Source organism: Sorex araneus, chromosome 11 (assembly GCF_027595985.1).
Source record: "Sorex araneus isolate mSorAra2 chromosome 11, mSorAra2.pri, whole genome shotgun sequence".
Taxonomy (NCBI): Eukaryota; Metazoa; Chordata; class Mammalia; order Eulipotyphla; family Soricidae; genus Sorex; species Sorex araneus.
In genome coordinates this window covers 4,307,380-4,324,303 of record NC_073312.1, presented here as the reverse complement: position 1 = coordinate 4,324,303, position 16,924 = coordinate 4,307,380, and positions in this window count along the sequence as shown.

Genomic DNA, 16,924 nt, shown 5'->3' with positions numbered 1-16,924 from the left:
GGCTCCCGGTGAGGGACAGTTCGTGGGCACACCAACACGCCCAGCGGCAGGAGTGCTGAACACAGCTCTCGGAAGGCGACCTGGAAATACAGCGCTAAGTCCTGGAAGTTCCCTGGCCTGTTTTTGCCCATACGGTCCCAGCTCTAGGACACCCCGAGCCCCCTTATTCTGTGCTCGCCCTGGTGCCTCTGCAGCTGGCAGTTATCCGCTCTCTATTCCCTTCTTTCCCACTCTTCTATTCTTCCCTGGCACACATCTGCAAACCCTCCGCACTCAGATGCCTAAATTATTTTACCTAGGGGGCATACCTCATCCTTGGGTTTTATTTTAATTGTCGTTGCCCTTAACACATTTTTTAAAATAGTGGTTGAATGACACAGAACGCTACTAATTTCAGGGGTAGTCTTAGTAATTCGAGGTTTGCATACTGGGGCAGAATCAGCCCGAAAACTCTGGTTACCCTTCACCCTTATACACCAATTTTTTTTTTTCTGGTGCTGAGAGTATTTATTATCACGGTTTGGGGACCCCAGCCAGCAGTGCTCAGGGTTGATTCCTGCCTCTGTGCCCAGAAGTGACCCCTCGCCGTGCTCAGGACACTGTGATGGTGAGGATTCGCCCCAGGACTGGCCACATGTGAGGGGAGTGTCTCAGCACTATCTCTCTGGCTTGGCTCATTGCTTATTTCTTCATTTAGCTTTTGGGGGTCACACCTGGGGTTGTTCTCAGCAGTGCTGCCTTGGGGTAACAGGCAGTGCTGGGGATCAAAGCCGGGGTCCTGTGTGCGAAGCGTTGTGGGCTGCTGGGCCTCCTGCCCCACCAAGGATGAAGGTTTCACGCAGGCTCTTGGCATGTTCAAACGTGGCTGGAGCTTGTGAATGCTCGGGCCAGGCTGTGCGTCGTGTGTTGTGCGTCGGAAGCTTGTTTCCTGCCAGGGGGTGCTCGGGCTGTTCCACAGGGCTCGGCTCCGTGTCTACCTGTTTCCTTCCGTTGGCTCATTCTGGGTTGCTGCTTCCGGGTGCAAAGAAGACGACAAGATGCTGTCTTCCCAGTAGAGACGAGGGCCAGGAAGATTGCTCCATGGTTGGCAGCCGGCCTCATGAGCTGGGGGAGAAGGCAGCTGGGATAGAGAAGGGGTCACTGAGTCAGTGATGGTTGGAGGGACTGGTTGGGATGGGAGGTGCGTGCTGAAGGTAGGCAAAGGACCAAACGTGACGGCCTCTCAGTATCTGTATTGCAAACCATCATGCCCCAAAGTAGAGAGAGAGTGTGGGGGAGATTGGCTGCCAGGGAGGCAGGGGGAGGGTGGGAAGGGGGGGCTATACCCGGGATGTTGGTGGTGGGGAATGTGCACTGGTGGGGGGATGGGTGTTTGATCATTGTGAGATTGTAACTTCGACAGGAAAGCTTGTAACTATCTCACAGTGATTCAATAAAATGTAAAAAAAAAAAATTAAAAAAAAAAGATACTGTCTTCCTCTGACTTACTTGCTCAGTGCCCGCCAGCTGCAGACTCATGGAGGTTTTTATACATACACCAAGGGGAGGCGGGGCACAGGTTGAAAGGTAGATGGTGTGTGTGTGTGTGTGTGTGTGTGTGTGTTTTCTGTTTGTGTTGCCTTTCTGATGGGAAATAAACTCTTTTTTTTTTTTTAAGAGAATACATGTAGCGTCATTTTTTTTTTTTAATGTATCCATTTTTCCGGCATAGTTTACACCTGGGGTTGATGGGGGTGGAGAGGGATTTGTCTTCATCTTCTTTTATAATAAACTTCCTAGAGGATGTGAACGGATATTTGGGGGGATTCCACCAGCAGTGCTCCGGGGTCACTCCTGGTGGGACTTAGAGGACCACATGCATAGCTGGGATCACAGCAGGGTCAGCGGGTGCAAAGCCACTGCCTTAACCCTCCTGCTCTCTCCGGCCCCCTGAGTTTTTAAAGCTCACTTTTGGGGTCCCTAAATACCTATTTTACACAGTCAGACCTTCCTCACTCCTCGAGAACAATTGGGGTGTTTTTACTGGGGATCAGCTCTGGCTTCCGGTTCTCGGGGGTCCCTAGGACACAGGAGGGTGTGGGGGGAGGGCCTGAATCTGGGGGTGTAACCGACAGACCATGAGCAGACAGGGGTGTGGTGAGCTGCCCCCAGCAAGAACGCAGCTCTGGTCCTTCCCCCTGCTGCTTTGGAATCAGTTCCCGGGCGGAGTTGGCACCGGCTGTACAGACGCTCCTGTTCTCCAGAGCGCGGCCTTGCCTGCACTTACCCGTCCGTTTGCGTCTCTTGCTGACTTGGAGGGGGTGCTGTTGGTAGAACTGGTTCCAGAGAGGCATCTCCTGCCGGCAACAGCCAGAGCAAACCCCCTCCCCGTCGGCACGGTCTTTCCCTCGCGCGTGTCCTGCACTGACCTGGTGGGGACGGCTTTCCCGCCTCCGGATCTGATGGAGGCTGGAATTGAACATGCTTCGGCGCCCCTCGCTTTCCGATGAGGCATTCAAAACAAGTTTCTAGTAAGGAAATAAAAGTCCTTCTGGACCCCCGCGGTCCTAGCTGGCGTCTTCATTCTCCGTCTGCCCCGTTCCCAGGCACGTAGAGGGTCGTGCGCCTTTGCTCTTCCTTCTATATGTGGAAGAAAATGGGTCTGCCGCCCCCTCGCTGCTGCCCCCCTCCCCTCCAGGCTGGAGGCCAGGCTTGGGAAATAGCCCCAGCTCCCGAGCTCCTGGACTCTTCCCCCCACATCTTCCCTCGCCGTGGACAGAAACACAAACCCTAGCATTTGGGGTGCAGGCGTGGATGCCTGGTACCTGCCTGCCCCATCTCTGAAATCATTCTCTGGGCGATTCTCTGGGCCGGAGAGAGAGCACAGCAGGTGGGGTGTGTGCCTGACACACGGCTGACCCAAGCTTGGTCCTCGGCACAGCTCAGAGTTTACCAAGCCCCACCGGGAGTGATTCTTGAGCACAGAGTTGGGAGTCAGGCCTGAGCACTGCTGTGTGTGGCCCCAAAGAAATAAAACCAAAAACTAAATAAGAGAGATTCTCTGATTTCAGCTATTACCACATCAGTTGGTGGCTGCCTAACTGGATGTTTCGTTCGTTCGTTCATTCATTCATTCATTCATTCATTCATTCATTCATTCATTCATCCATTCACTCATCCCACCAACACTCCGGGCCCTTTCTAGGGACCAGGCTCTGGGACAAAGTGGCCAGCAAGGCTTCTGGCCAAAGTGTCTGGGCTGCCGGGGGACATTCAGCCGGAAGCACACACCACAGTTTGGAGGGTGGCCCCCACAGGACTGGGGACCCAGGGCTGGTTCCAGCACTGGGAGTCGCCTGAAGGTCACTCCCAGGGTCCCTCACCCTGGCCTCTGCCCCACTTCCTGCTCGGGGCAGGGCACGCGGGGGCGGGGGGGCCTTTAGACCGGCATGGACTTTGTGCTTCCTGCGGGGCCCCACCTGTGCGGGCAGGGCAGGCGGGGGGCGGGCCGGACCCTGACTGCAGGACGGCGCCCAGCGGCCCCAGGCCAGGGCACGGACTCCGGACTCAGAGGAGGCGGCCAGAGAAAGCGGGCTGCGAGGGCTGCTTCTCCGCCCCGGCCCCCCGCCCCCCGCCCGAGGATCCCCCCGTGTCTAGGTGGGGACAGGGGGGAGGCCCGGGGTGCCAGAGAAGGAGGGCGCGGCCTCACCCTCAGGACCAGAGCGAGGAGAAAGGCTGGGTGTCCAGGTCCCAGACACACCCCGAGTCTCGCCAAAGCCCTTCCCACCCCCCTCTGCCCCCCCTGCCCCTCGTTCATCTCAGGGGTGTTGTCGCTGTCACGATCGCTGTTCCCATAAAGTGCTCACCCAGCGACCTACTCGTGAGGCGGACTGTTGACAGGAAATGTGCACTTGCCGTATTTCCCACCGTATTGTCTATTTCCTGCCTCATTTTTCTTGGGAGGGCAGGAGTCAGGGGAGATAATGGCGTATTGACAGAAAGAGAAAGCTGGGGAGAGATCTCCCGAGTGGGGATTGGGCTCTCACGGCGGCAAACGCTTCCAACAGGAAATCCACACTCATTTCCTGCCGGCTGCTCGCAACGGCCTCCCTCCCTGCCGCCTCCCTCCAGCCAGGGATGTGTCTCTCGGCCCCAGCGCCTCCTCGCCGGCCCCGGGGGCTGTGGCTGGGGGAGCCTTTCGGAATCCGGAAGAGAGCGTGACACCAACCGTGTCCCACAGGCAGCCGGATTTAGCGGAGGCTGCGGTACACGAAGCCCCAAAGAACCGTCTAGAAAACCAGTCGGGGGGCTGGAGCGATAGCACAGCGGGTAGGACATTTGCCTTGCACGCGGCCAACCCGGGTTCAATTCCCAGCATCCCATAGGGGCCCCTGAGCACCGCCAGGGGTAATTCCTGAGTGCAGAGCCAGGAGTGGCCCCTGTGTATCGCCGGGTGTGGCCCAAAAAATAAAAAAAAAAAAAAGAAAGAAAACCAGTCGGATGCTTCTTGTCTGCAGCCCTTTCTTCCTTCGTCAACCCGTGTGTTTGTCGCAGACGGGACATCACCGGGAGCAGGACCGACGCTGGCTGGGCAAGGGTGGGCGATGTGACGCCCTCGGGCCCCCAGGCTGTGGCAAGTGGCTGTTTGGGGTGCCCACTGCCCTGGCCGAAAGTGCTTCCTGCCTGGTGTCCCCTGGGGTGGCGAGGCCACTCAGCCCCCCTCCCCTTCAAACTTGCGAGGCTCCGTTTTTTTTTTTTTTTTTTTGCTTTTTGGGTCACACCTGGCTACTCCTGGCTCTGCACTCGGGAATCATCCCTGGCGGTGCTCAGAGGACCATATGGGATGCTGGGAATCGAACCCGGGTTGGCTGCGTGCAAGGCAAACGCCTTACCCGCTGTGCTATCGCTCCAGCCCGAGCGAGGCTCCGTTTTTGTTTGTTTTTGTTTTGGGGATCAAGCGGAGCTCAGGACTTACTCCGGACTCTGTGCTCGGGGTCACTCCTGGCAGTGCTCAGAGGACCACATGGGGTGCCGGGGATTGAACCTGGGCCGGTGGGATGCAAGGCAAGCACCCTACCAGCTGTACTAGCACTCTGGCCTGACATTTTAATTAATTAATTTTTTATTTATTTATTTTTATTTTTTGCTTTTTGGGTCACACCCGGCGATGCTCAGGGTGATTCCCGGCTCTGCACTCAGGGGACCATATGGGATGCTGGGGATCGAACCCGGGTCGGCCACGTGCAAGGCAAACACCCTACCCGCTGTGCTATCGCTCCAGCCCCAGGCCTGAAATATTTTTAGACATTTAAGTAATTAATTTTTCTGGCTTGGGGACATAGCTGGCAGTGCTCAGGGATCACTACTGGCGGTGCCCGGGGACCATACGGGATGCCGAGGATCAAACCTGGGTTGGCTGCGGTCAAGGCAAGTGCCCTGCCCACTGTGCTATCCAGTCACTGAGTTGCTCTACTTCTGCAAAACCCTAAAATCTTGCCATGTGTGGGGTGCCGGGAGGGAGAGACTTCCCTGGGTGACGGACGGGAGGAGCCACTTCCTCCTTGGACCTTCGTCTTCTGCTTCCTTTTGCTTTTGACCCAGACGTTCAGGAGTAGCCACAGGTGGGAAGTGGGGGAGAGGGAAGGGCGTGGGTGGACAGGAGCCCCCTCAATCCCGGTGCCCCAGGACAGCTGCTCAACCCAGAGTGAGGGGTCAGTTTACAATCCTGCGTCGGGGTCCGGCTCAGGCCCCGAGGGGTGTCGGCCACACGGGATGGGCGGCAGATGTGGATTGGAAGCCAGTTCTGCGGTGGCTGCGAGGCATGCTGCTGTCTCAGGGGGCCAGAGCTCGGGGTGCCCACATTCCTGAGTGGACACTGCCCCTTGGAGGAGACCCTCAGTTCCCCAACAGACAGGAAGCATCTGGAATCTGCTCCTCACCACCCAGCCTGCCTCCCACCCACTCCTTCATCTGGGGGACCCAGCTCCCTGTGCAGAGGGCGGGCCCAGGGGTGTTCGTGTTTATTTATTTCTGAGTCTTGTTGTTGGGGGCCACAGCAGCGGTGCTCAGGGGACCAGATGGGGGTGCTGGGGATCGAACCCAGGTCGGCTGCATGCAGAACCTGTGCCCTGCCCGCTGTGCTGCTGTTCTGACCCCCAGGGGGTGGTCTATTAAAGTGGTTTTATTTAGAAAACTGTAAGGAGAGTCAGAGAGAGAGGTGCGAGTCATGGGATGTGATGTGGGCAGTAGGGAAGGCCCCGGGGTGCTCTTGTCCCGCATCCCCACTGGTTGCCATCCTCCCCGCACACCTGTGTGCTCAGTGCAGGGCTGGAGCAGGGTCTGTGACCTTGTGTTTAGATAGTATCCGTGTCCCGTCATACACAGATCCAGTCATGCCATACTCACATCTGTATCAGATCCAAACCCATATCCGAATCCATGCCCACGTTCACTAAATCCATGCCCGTATCCAGATCAGTATCCAAATCCACGTTCATCTCCAAAGCCACTTTATCCATATCCAAATCCCAACCCAAATCAATGCCCAAACCCGCACCCAAACCCACATTTTGGTCCCCATCCGCATCCAAACCTGTGTCCACGTCATGTCTCTGTCCATCCCTCGTTACTGTCCTGTCCCCCTCCCCAAACCACGTCCGATCCACGGCATAGCCCTGTCACATCAGTGTCGGAGCCACGTCTCAGCCCTGATCCAAATCCACCCAACTCTGTATCTCTCCCCTCCCACGGCTCAGCTCAGTGGGACGGATCCACCCGCAGTAGACGGCTAAGTGCGTAGATATTTTATTTTATTTTTTTAACTTTTTATTTTTTTGCTTTTTGGGTCACACCCGGCGATGCACAGGGGTCACTCCTGGCTCTGCACTCAGGAACCACCCCTGGCGGTGCTCAGGGGACCCTATGGGATGCTGGGAATCGAACCCGGGTCAGCTGCATGCAAGGCAAACGCCCTATCCGCTGTGCTATCGCTTCAGCCCCTATTATTTATTTATTTTTTGCTTTTTTGGGTCACACCTGGCGATGCACAGGGGTTACTCCTGGCTCTGCACTCAGGAATTACTCCTGGCGGTGCTCAAGGGACCATATGGGATGCTGAGAATCGAACCCGGGCGGTGTCTGCGGGGCTGGGCCAGGGTGAGGGGGTGCCGGGGGCCTGGTTAGGCACCAGCCAATGTCTCCCCGAGAGCCGGCAGAAGCCTTGAGGCTGGAGGCTGTGCTGGGCCCCGGGGTGAGGTCAGGCTTCGCCCGCTCGCCCCTGAAGGTGGACGGCAGGTCTGGTCCCTGCTGTGCCCGCCCGGGCGCTCGGCAGACAGACCCCCACCGGGCTGGAGCTCTCAAGGAGCCCCCGGATCTGCGCTAGCTCTGGACATACTTGATTGTCACGCGACCCCCATAAAGTCAGGACTTTAATAAGAACGTACAAAACTGCACTCCCTCCCCCAGGGTCCAGGTCAGGGCCGTTAAGAACACTGCCATCCTTGCCAGCTATTTCTGGAACTTTCTCACTGTGCCCTGGGGCACTAGCTCCCCAGCTCGCCTCGAGCCCTTGGTACCCGAGGGACGCCCCTGAGTCCCCGAGGGACCCCTCTCCTGCAGTCGGGTGGCACTGGTGTGTCTCGTCCGCTCTCTCAGCCCAGTGTCCTGGGCAGGCCGGGGGGCTTCCCCCTTCTGTGGCCACACGCTTCTCTTGGGGGCCTCCTGCCTCTTGGGGGCTGATCTCCTGGTCCGTGGGCAGACCCCGGGGCTGCTTCCGCTGCCTGTTTGAACAGAGCGGGGATGGAGACACTTTTTTATTCCTGCCACCCCCTTCCCTTTGCTGTGGAACTCAGGGGTTGCTGACGTGGTCGGGGCGCCTGTGGGAGTTGCACGCCGACCGGTGCGGGGGTTCTATCAGGGGTTTAATTCCACCAGCGTTACCACGAGGGACCCTTTGGGGTGCGGGTGGCGCCAGGCACCCAATTCCAGGCCCCGTGCTTGCACGGCAGCACCCCCGAGCCAGTCCTGGGATATCTCGAACCCTCCTCTAGCTGGCCCGTGGGGGAGACCGTGGGAAACCCACGGGGGGCACCTAATGGATTGGGGAGGGGGGGCCTGATTTAGCAACAAATTCTGTCTCCCCCATCATGCACTGCTCCCCCCACCCCATTCTCATCAGTTACAAATGAGATCCTGGTCTGCTCTGTGACGGGAAATAAAATTGATTCTTTCCGTATACACCTGGAGGTGATAAATGTGTTCGCAAAAGGGTTTGCAAAGTTGGGGAGAAAAGGCAAAAGGTGGGCGGAGGGAGGCTCGTGGGGGGCTGGGTCTGACCGGAGACCAGCGGGTGCCTCGCGCCTGCCGTTGCGGTGGGTGGGGACGTCACGGGATTCCCTCGGGCCCTCCTGCTCCGACCGCCCGGAGTTTGCTCCCGCACGGCTGTGGAGGAAACCCTCTTTTCTCTTTCTTTCTCCTGGGTTTTGGGCTAGGTTGATGGTGCTCAGGACTTGCTCTTGGCTCTGTGCTCAGCGTCCACTCCTGGCGGGCTCCAGGGGTCGGACGTGGTGCTGGGGGCCCCCGATGTGGATCCACGTGGTCTTCCAGGGCCTTGTGTTGGGCTGGAAGCTTCCCTGAGACTGATCCCCAGAGAGGACAAGGAGGGAGCGCAGTGAAGTTTGGGGAGTCCGGAGTTATATTCACACACATGAAACGTCTTTAACAGGGACCACGCCAGTGGGCGTCAGTGCCTGACACTCGGTGGTGATGAGGGTCTTCAGGGGACCCCAGATGCTGGGGGTGGGGGGGTGAAGTCAAACCTCACACACACCCATGCGTCGCCCCTGAGATGCTCTCGGGTCCCCGGACGTGGGCTTTTGGCTGCGCCCAGCCTCAGTGCACCTCTGCTCCTCAGTTGGAGAAACACTCCTACTTGCTACTTCAGCAACCGAGAAAAGCAAACATTTGGCACCTCGTAGCTTCTGCGACCCAGGAGCCTGGTGCCTGCACCCTGAAGCCTCCAACAGTCTCGTCAGCCGCGCCCAGGGGACCCTGGAGAGGGGCTGGACCCCCCAGCCCTGTGGATGTCTCTCTGGGGGACCCCCACACCCCTACACACGCACGGCAGGGTTGGCCTCCAGGGGAGCCGGTCAGAAGGGAGGAGTTTGCTCTTTTTTTTTTTTTTTTTTGCTTTTTGGGTCACACCCGGCGATGCTCAGGGGTTACTCCTGGCTCTGCACTCTGGAATTACTCCTGGCGGTGCTCGGGGACCCTAGGGGATGCTGGGACTCGAACCCGAGTCAGCCACCTGCAAGGGCACAGGCTCTACCTGCTGGAGTGTGCTATCACTCCAGCCCCAGGAGTTTGCTCTTGAGAAGGGGTGAGGGTCAGACGTGGCCGACTCCCCCCGTCCCTCTGTGCTGCCCGCGGCCTGCCCTGCCCCAGCACCCTCTGGGCACCTAGGGGTGCCTCTATGGCTGCATTCGCCTGAGCACTGGGGACCTTGGAGGCTGCCCAAAAGCCCGAGACATGAGGTCTCGGAGCGTCGACAAGGAGGCCCAGTGCCTCCGCGGACACATCTGGACTTAGGGGACAACGGGGAGTCGGGTGGCCTGGCTTTGGAAGGGGGCACGGCAGGTTCCGGCCCGGGGACTGCCCTCCCCGAGAAGGGGCAGGGGAGGCTCCGTCTGAAGGCTTGGCACCAAGGCTTTCGCTTTGGCGCCACCCCACTGGGGCTCACGGCGTCACTCTGGCCATGTGGGGGTCCGCGGTGCTAAGAGGTGGGCCCCGGGCTCCCCCGTGCACCCGGCCCTTGAGTGGGCGCCCCAGCCAGCGTGGCCCTTCCTGAGACATCTGCGGTGCCCTTGGCTGGGCTCAGAGCAGGAGGAGCCAGTGGGCAGAGGCATGGCTGGCACGGCTCAGCCACTGCCCGCCTGCCCGCACGCCGAGGCTGGTGCCCGGTCCCCGGTGGCTGTGCTCAGGGACTTGCCTTTCACAGGCAGTGTGACCCCCACCCGGAGGGGTGGGCCCCAGAGGCAGAGTGACACGACAGCGTCCTGACCCCCCCGAATCACAGGGTACCCTGGCCCATGCATTGGCCCTCCAAAGTGAGGGTCACTGTCGCTGACACCTTCCAGCCTCACTGTCTCATTCTTCCTTTGGAGGGCACACCTGGCGGTGCCCGGGGCCACCCACCGCCAAGGGCCTCATTCTTCCCCAGAAGTGGTAAAAGGAGAGAGAGAAAGAGAGAGAGAGAGAGAGAGAGAGAGAGAGAGAGAGAGACAGACAGACAGACAGACAGAGACAGACAGAGACAGAGACAGAGAGACAGAGAGAGAGAGAGAGAGAGAGAGAGAGAGAGAGAGAGAGAGTCTGTAGGGAGGCAGGAGGGGAGTGCAGAGAGCTCAGCCGAAGCTGGGGTTCTGGTATGAGTCTCCACTCCTCTTCCTGACCGCTGCCCTGTGGGGGTGGGGGGGACTGACTGACCGTCCAACAGTCTTTCTGAGCTCCCCAGTGGCGTCCATTCCATCCCAGCTTCCCTCAAGACTGATCCCCCTGGGCTTGTCGCAGGGGCCAGCCGCCTCCTGGAGTCTGGGGCAGGAAGGGCTGATCCCAGAAGCCCCCGGACAGCTCTGCCGTCCATTAGTCATGTCTGCAGGGGAAGCGAGGGCCCCGGGGCCTCTTCTCGGAGCTCAAGGTGCCGCGCAGGGGAAAGCGCCTCACCCCAGCTGGGTTTGGCAAACACACAACATTTCCTCCTTTGTCCTCATCTGGATGCCATTGATGACGCCAGTGCTGACCGGCTCCTGGCAGATGCTCAGCAAGTGTCCCCAGAGTGAGGGCAGGATTAGCGCGGCGTCCTGCGTGTTCTCTGCCCGCGCCGACACCTGTCACAGACCCCGGCCCTCTCCCTGCCATCGGCAAGTGGAGGGAACTCGCGCGAGACCCCGGGGCCCGTCCAGTCTTGAGACGCCCGAGGTGCGGAGACAGCCAAGGTATTAACCCGGTGCGTTCACACCCCCAAGTGCTCCGCTGTCATCAGACGCGGCCCCTTCATGAGATATAAGTAATTTGTGCAGGCTGATCCCGGATTTCTCATTAATATGCAAATGAGGCATGCCAGTTGTTAGGTTAGGAGAGAGCTGTCATGTTTATTGTGACAGATTTAATGGATGTGTTTGGATTGTGCATTCAATGTGTTTTCAAGAGCATGTCTTATCTTTGTTTAGGCAGTAAATCAAAAATGTAAACAACAATTCATTAGCATCTGTCAGAAGCTCAAAGCCGCATTGTTTCCTCTGACAGTCTTCGCAGAGGTGGGAGAAGCCCACCGACGACGTCTGACCACCACGAGGTGAGGGAGCGGCGGCCGGCGTGGGTCCTTCGTGCCCGCCGTGGTGACTCGACAGTGGCTGGTCCACACGTGGGTTTGCGGTTGCGGGAACATGGCAAGGAGTGGAGGGGGGAGTCCCCGCCGCCCAGGGTCTGTCTCCAGCACCCCTCGGACCCCGCCTGTCTGTGTAAATGTCCCCTCCATGCCACCAGGGCAGCGGAAGGTGGACGGGACTCGGGGACGAGGGCGATCTGGACAGAGTGAAAAGGGGCAGCGGGGAAGCAGTTTCCTGCGTGAAAGTTCTGTGCTTCGGGGTCTGGGGGCTTCGCGCTCAGCTTCCTGGGGGCCAAGGCAAAGAAGGACGTTTCAGGCTTGAAAATCCATGAAAGAGAGAAAGAAGGAAAGAAAGAGGAAGAAAGAAAGAAGGAAGCAAGGAAGGAAGGAAAGAAAAAAAGAGAAAAAGAGTCAGAGGGAAGAAAGAGAAAGGAAGGAAGAAAAAAGAAAGGAAGACGGGAAGGAAGAAAGGAAGGAAGGAAGGAAAGTGGGGTAGGGGGTGCGCTCGGGAGAAACGAGCTTGTTCAGAGAAAGACGCCTTCGCGGGGATCCTCAGGTGACCTCGCTCTTTCTGGCTGCTGGTGGCGCCGTCACCGCGACCCGCCTGGTATGGCCGTGGAGCTGGCCGCTCATGCCTCTTTGCCCTCTTGCCTCTTCTCGTCCGGCTCTCCCCAGGGGCACTGCGGCCGCCCTCTGCCCAGAGCTGGACGGTTCAGCTCTGTCTGGGCTGCGGGATTCCCGGGCTCACCCCCAGCTCTGTCCACCTCCGGGTGCTGCCCCCATGGACTCCCAGGCCTGACCCGGGGGCTGGGGGGGGTCTCTGCGGGGCGATTCCCTGTCTGGTTGCAGACTGCGGTCACAAGTAGAGGTGAGCATGTTTGTGGCACTGTATCACTGTCGTCCCGTTGCTCATCGATTTGCTTGAGTGGGCACCAGTAACGTCTCCATGGTGAGACTTGTTGATTCTGTTTTCTGCATATCCAATACAACATGGGGAGCTTGCCAGGCTCTGCCATGCGGGCGGGATACTCTCGGTAGCTTGCCAGGCTCTCTGAGAGGGGCGGAGGAATCGAATCCAGGTTGGCTGCGTGCAAGGCAACGCCCTACCTGCTGTGCTATCGCTCCAGCCCAGAGGTGAGCAAACCCATCGCTTTTTGGGTCACACCCGGTGATGCTCAGGGGTTACTCTTGTCTCCGCACTCAGGAATTACTCCTGGTGGTGCTCAGGGGACCATATGGGATGCTGAGAATCGAACCCGGGTTGGCCGCGTGCAAGGCAAACGCCCTACCCACTGTGCTATCACACCAGCCCTGTGAACACATATCTTTTGGGTTATTATTATTATTTTTTTTGCTTTGGTTCCTGTCCTGCTTCCCGCGGGATCCCGTCTCCTGTGTGTCGGCTCCGCGCTTGGCGCGTGCCATGAAGAGCTTTGGTCGTCGGGGGACAACGACACGCCGTGAGCTGCAGCTCAGCTGAAGGCCGTGTCTTCTGGGAGAGAATTTCTGTTCTCCTCGCTCCGGCCTGGGCCACGCCAGGCTCCCGGCTGGGGCTGTGGCGCTGCCGGGTCCTGGTGCTGCTGGCACCTCCTCGGCCTACAGCTGAGAGAGGGAGTCGGGGGGGCGTGGCCCTCCCGCTAGCCCTGTGCACTTTGGCAGCATTTGCGGCCCTGGGGGGCTCCGTGCGGCTCCAACTGAAGGTCTGGGCCCGGCGAGACCCTGGGTTGGGCCTCGAGCACCACGGCTAGGCACAGGGCGACCCCCCCGAACCACAGAGGCGACAGCAGCAGGGGGCCAGCGTGTACCCGCGGACAGCTCGCCAGCCGCCCCGCCGTCCTTCAGGGCGCCGGAAATGGGCGTTGTCTCGAGTGCAGGGCCCTGAGGGTCAACCCGGGCCTCACAGCAGGGGACCAGTGTTGCCTGCTGTGGAGTTTTGTTCTCTTTTGGGGACCACCGTTGGCAGTGATGGGGGAGGGGTTGCTCCTGGCAGTGCTCAGGGGAGCATGCGGTGCCAGGGAACTAACGGGGCTTCGACGTGCAGAGCCTGCTCTGGCCCTTCGTGCCTCTCCCCGTCCCGTCCCCACTGTTGTCATGTTGGTTCTTTTTTTTTTTTCTTTTTGGGTTACACCTGGTGATGCTCAGGGGTTACTCCTGGCTCTGCACTCAGGAATGACTCCTGGCGGTGCTGGGGGACCACATGGGATGCTGGGAATCGAATCCGGGTTGGCCATGTGCAAGGCAAATGCCCTACCTCCTGTGCTATCACTCCAGCCCCTCAGATTGACCCAGAACAAAAGCCCCTTCTTCTGATCCCCCAAAGCCCTTCCAATTCTTGCCCAGTGGAAAATGAACCCCAGACTGATGAGCCTTGGGTCTCCAAACAAACACCTCCACCCCCTAATCCTGAAATATACCTTTCGTTGGGGACATCCCCAGTGTGTGAGAGAAAGATAGATAAGCAGCAAACGCCCTACCCCGCTGTGCTGTCGCTCCAGCCCCTGTCATGTTGGTACTTAAAACCCTAAACCCTTAACTGGTTCTATGATTTTTTTTTTGCTTGTTTTTTATGTTTTTTTTTTCTTTTTGGTTTTTGGGTCATACTGGATGGTGCTCAGGGGTTGCTCTGCACTCAGGAATCACCCCTGGCGGTGCTCGGGGGACCATATGGGATGCCGGGGATTGAACCTGGGTCGGCTGCGTGCAAGGCAAGTGCCCTCCACACTGTACTATCACTCTGGCCCAGTTCTACATAATCCAAGGATTAAACCCTAAACACCGAGTTTGCGACTCAGTCTGCTTGTCACTGTTCCAGCCTCCTGTCTCCTAATTCTTCCCTAATCCTCTGTTTCCTTCCCCCAGTCCCTCATCCCCACTTCCTCTCCCTCCTCCCCTTCCCCCACCCCCACCCCCTCCTCCCCAATTCCTCTCCCTCCCATCCTCTCTGTGCCAGGGATTGGACCTCACACTTGCAAGACAAATGCCCAGCTGTGACTGCGTAGCCACCCCCTGACCCCGGCTCCTCCGTCCTCCCCCCCGTCCTGAGGAGGCCCCCAGGATATCGAGGCCCTGTGTGTTTGTCTGATCCCCCTAGTCTGTGAGCTGTGTCCAGGCAGCACCGACATCAGTTCCCTGCGCCCCAGTGTCCACACACAGACAGAAGTGAGGACGTGCTCATGGAGGGGCCGTGGGGGGTGTGGGCTTGGTGGCTGACAAGCAGGTGCCCGAGGTGGCAGCCTGTCTTCCCGGCTTCCTGTCCCCTCCACCCCCCGCTGGTCCGGGGTCACTTCTACATATTTTTCTGTTCACCAAGTGCCACCAGCTCCAACAGAGAGGAGGCGACTTCCCTCCAGAGCCTGCTCAAGCTTTGCATCTTGCCAAGACCTCGTTGTCCCTTGGGCCATGTCATCTTTGTCACCTTTCCTGACAGCGGCCAGGTGCACATATTAAGCAGACATGGAAGGTCTCGGCAGCCCTGGGAGGGGGTGACAGACTTGTTGTAACAGATGCTGGAATCCAGTGTCTGACTCTAGCCTCACAGCCCAGCCAGCCCCACAGCCTGTGGTCCTGGGGCCTCTCTGGTCCCCATCTGTCTCCCCGTCACCCCATCAGCTGTTGGATCTGCTGAGAAAGTGCCGCCCAGGTTCGAGGAATGAAATAGGTGGGTTTGCCTGCTTCGGGTTCCACACCCCATCACCAGTCTGCAGTGCCCTTCTGGGACAGCCTTCTCCAGACTGAGCTCACACTTGTCTCTGACCTCCTTCTCAAGGGTCCCACCACCCCACTTCACAGTGAAAGTGGGACCCACCCCGAGGGGATGCCACCTTCTCTGTTGTCTTATCTCATTCTGTAAGATTTTAAGTAATTAAATCCATGTTATCTATCATTTATCCATCAGCATCCATCCCCCATCCTCATCCATCCATCTATCCATCACCTGTCCATCCATCCATCCATCCATCCATCATCTGCTCATGCATCCTTCCATCCATCATCCATCCATCCATCCATCCATCCATCCATCCATCATCCTTCACCATCCATCATCATCTATCCAATATCCATCCATTATCTGTCTACCCACACATCATCCATCCACCTGCCCATTCACCTACTATCTGTGCATCCAATCATCCATCACCCATCATCCTTAATCCATCACCCCTCCATCCACCCATCATCTGACATCCATGTATCCATATTTCATCCATCGGTCCATCAGCTATCATCTGTCAATCATCTATCATCTGTCGATCATCTATCATCTGTCCATCCATCCATCATCTACCCAAATGTGCATCATCACCCATCCATCATCCAGCCATTTTTCATCCACCTGTCTATCATCTATTTGTCCAACCAACCACCCATCCATCCATCCATCCATCCATGTGTCCGTCCATCCATCCATCCATCCATCCATCCATCCATCCATCCATCCATCCATCCATCCATCCATCCACCCATCCACCCATTCGCCCATCCATCCCTTCAGTAGTTATCCCCTTTCCTTCTCTCCCTTCACGCATGCCCTCTCTTCACCCCCCCCCCCCCATTATTAGCCTGTCCTCCTCCTTTTCCCTCTCGTCCTTCTCCTACCCTGATGCCACTTCAGTCTCCCCGTGAGCGGGGCTGGCCCAGCACGTGCTCACGTTCAGCACTTGGGCTGCCAAGGAGCCATTTAGTTTATGCTTTTAATTGCCTGACAACTGTGTGGGGCCAGAGGACCCTCGGCAGGATGCGCTGCTTTGGAGTGACCATCCCCTTCTTCCTGACGAGTAGCCCCTGCTCCGTGCTCCCCTTACTCCTCGACCACTTCCTGTCTTCCTCCTCCCCCTGGCTGCGCCTCATCCGCACACAGTCCATCCTGGAATCTCTCCCCCCGCTGGTGGACCGGCTTTCCGCTGCTTGTCCGTGCTCGCGGCCGGCAGGGTCCCCCTCCCTGTTCTCTCCGACCTACACACTCAGCGTTGCAGGAACAGCCCTGCCCGAGCCTGCCCGTCGTCCCCATCCTGGGGCTGACGGCCCTGCTCTCCCCCTCACCTCTGCACCCAGGCCTGCCTGTGTAGTCTCGGGAGCGAGGTGGCTTGTGCAGACGAGCCTGACCCTAGACCGGCCTGTCCTCTGAGACCCAGCCCAGGCCCGACCAGCCACTGCCTTGCCGGAGACCCTCTGCCAGCGTCACTGGGAGCGTGACTCCGTGGCTGGGGCAAGCGCGAGGCCGAGAGCTTGATCCCTGTGGCCCGGGCAGTGTGACTGCCTGTGATCCTGGTGTCACCGAGACCTCTGGGCACGCCCCACCGGGTGCTGCTGACACAGTCGCTGAGGGGGACTCTCCGCTCAGTACAGGGACCTGGCGTGAGGCCACCCCATCCTCTCCACAGCGGCAGGGGGTGGGGGAGAAAACAGGTGACACCCCATGCCTGTCCCCTCTGCTCCCAGCCCAGCTCGGGTCACCCCCAGCCTCCTTTGCCCGAGCACTGGCCCTGCTGTAGGGTGTCAGGAGTTTGCCCTGACTGAGGGGACGCCCCTCACCTTGTGGCAGTCTGCGGTGAGGCAGGGGCT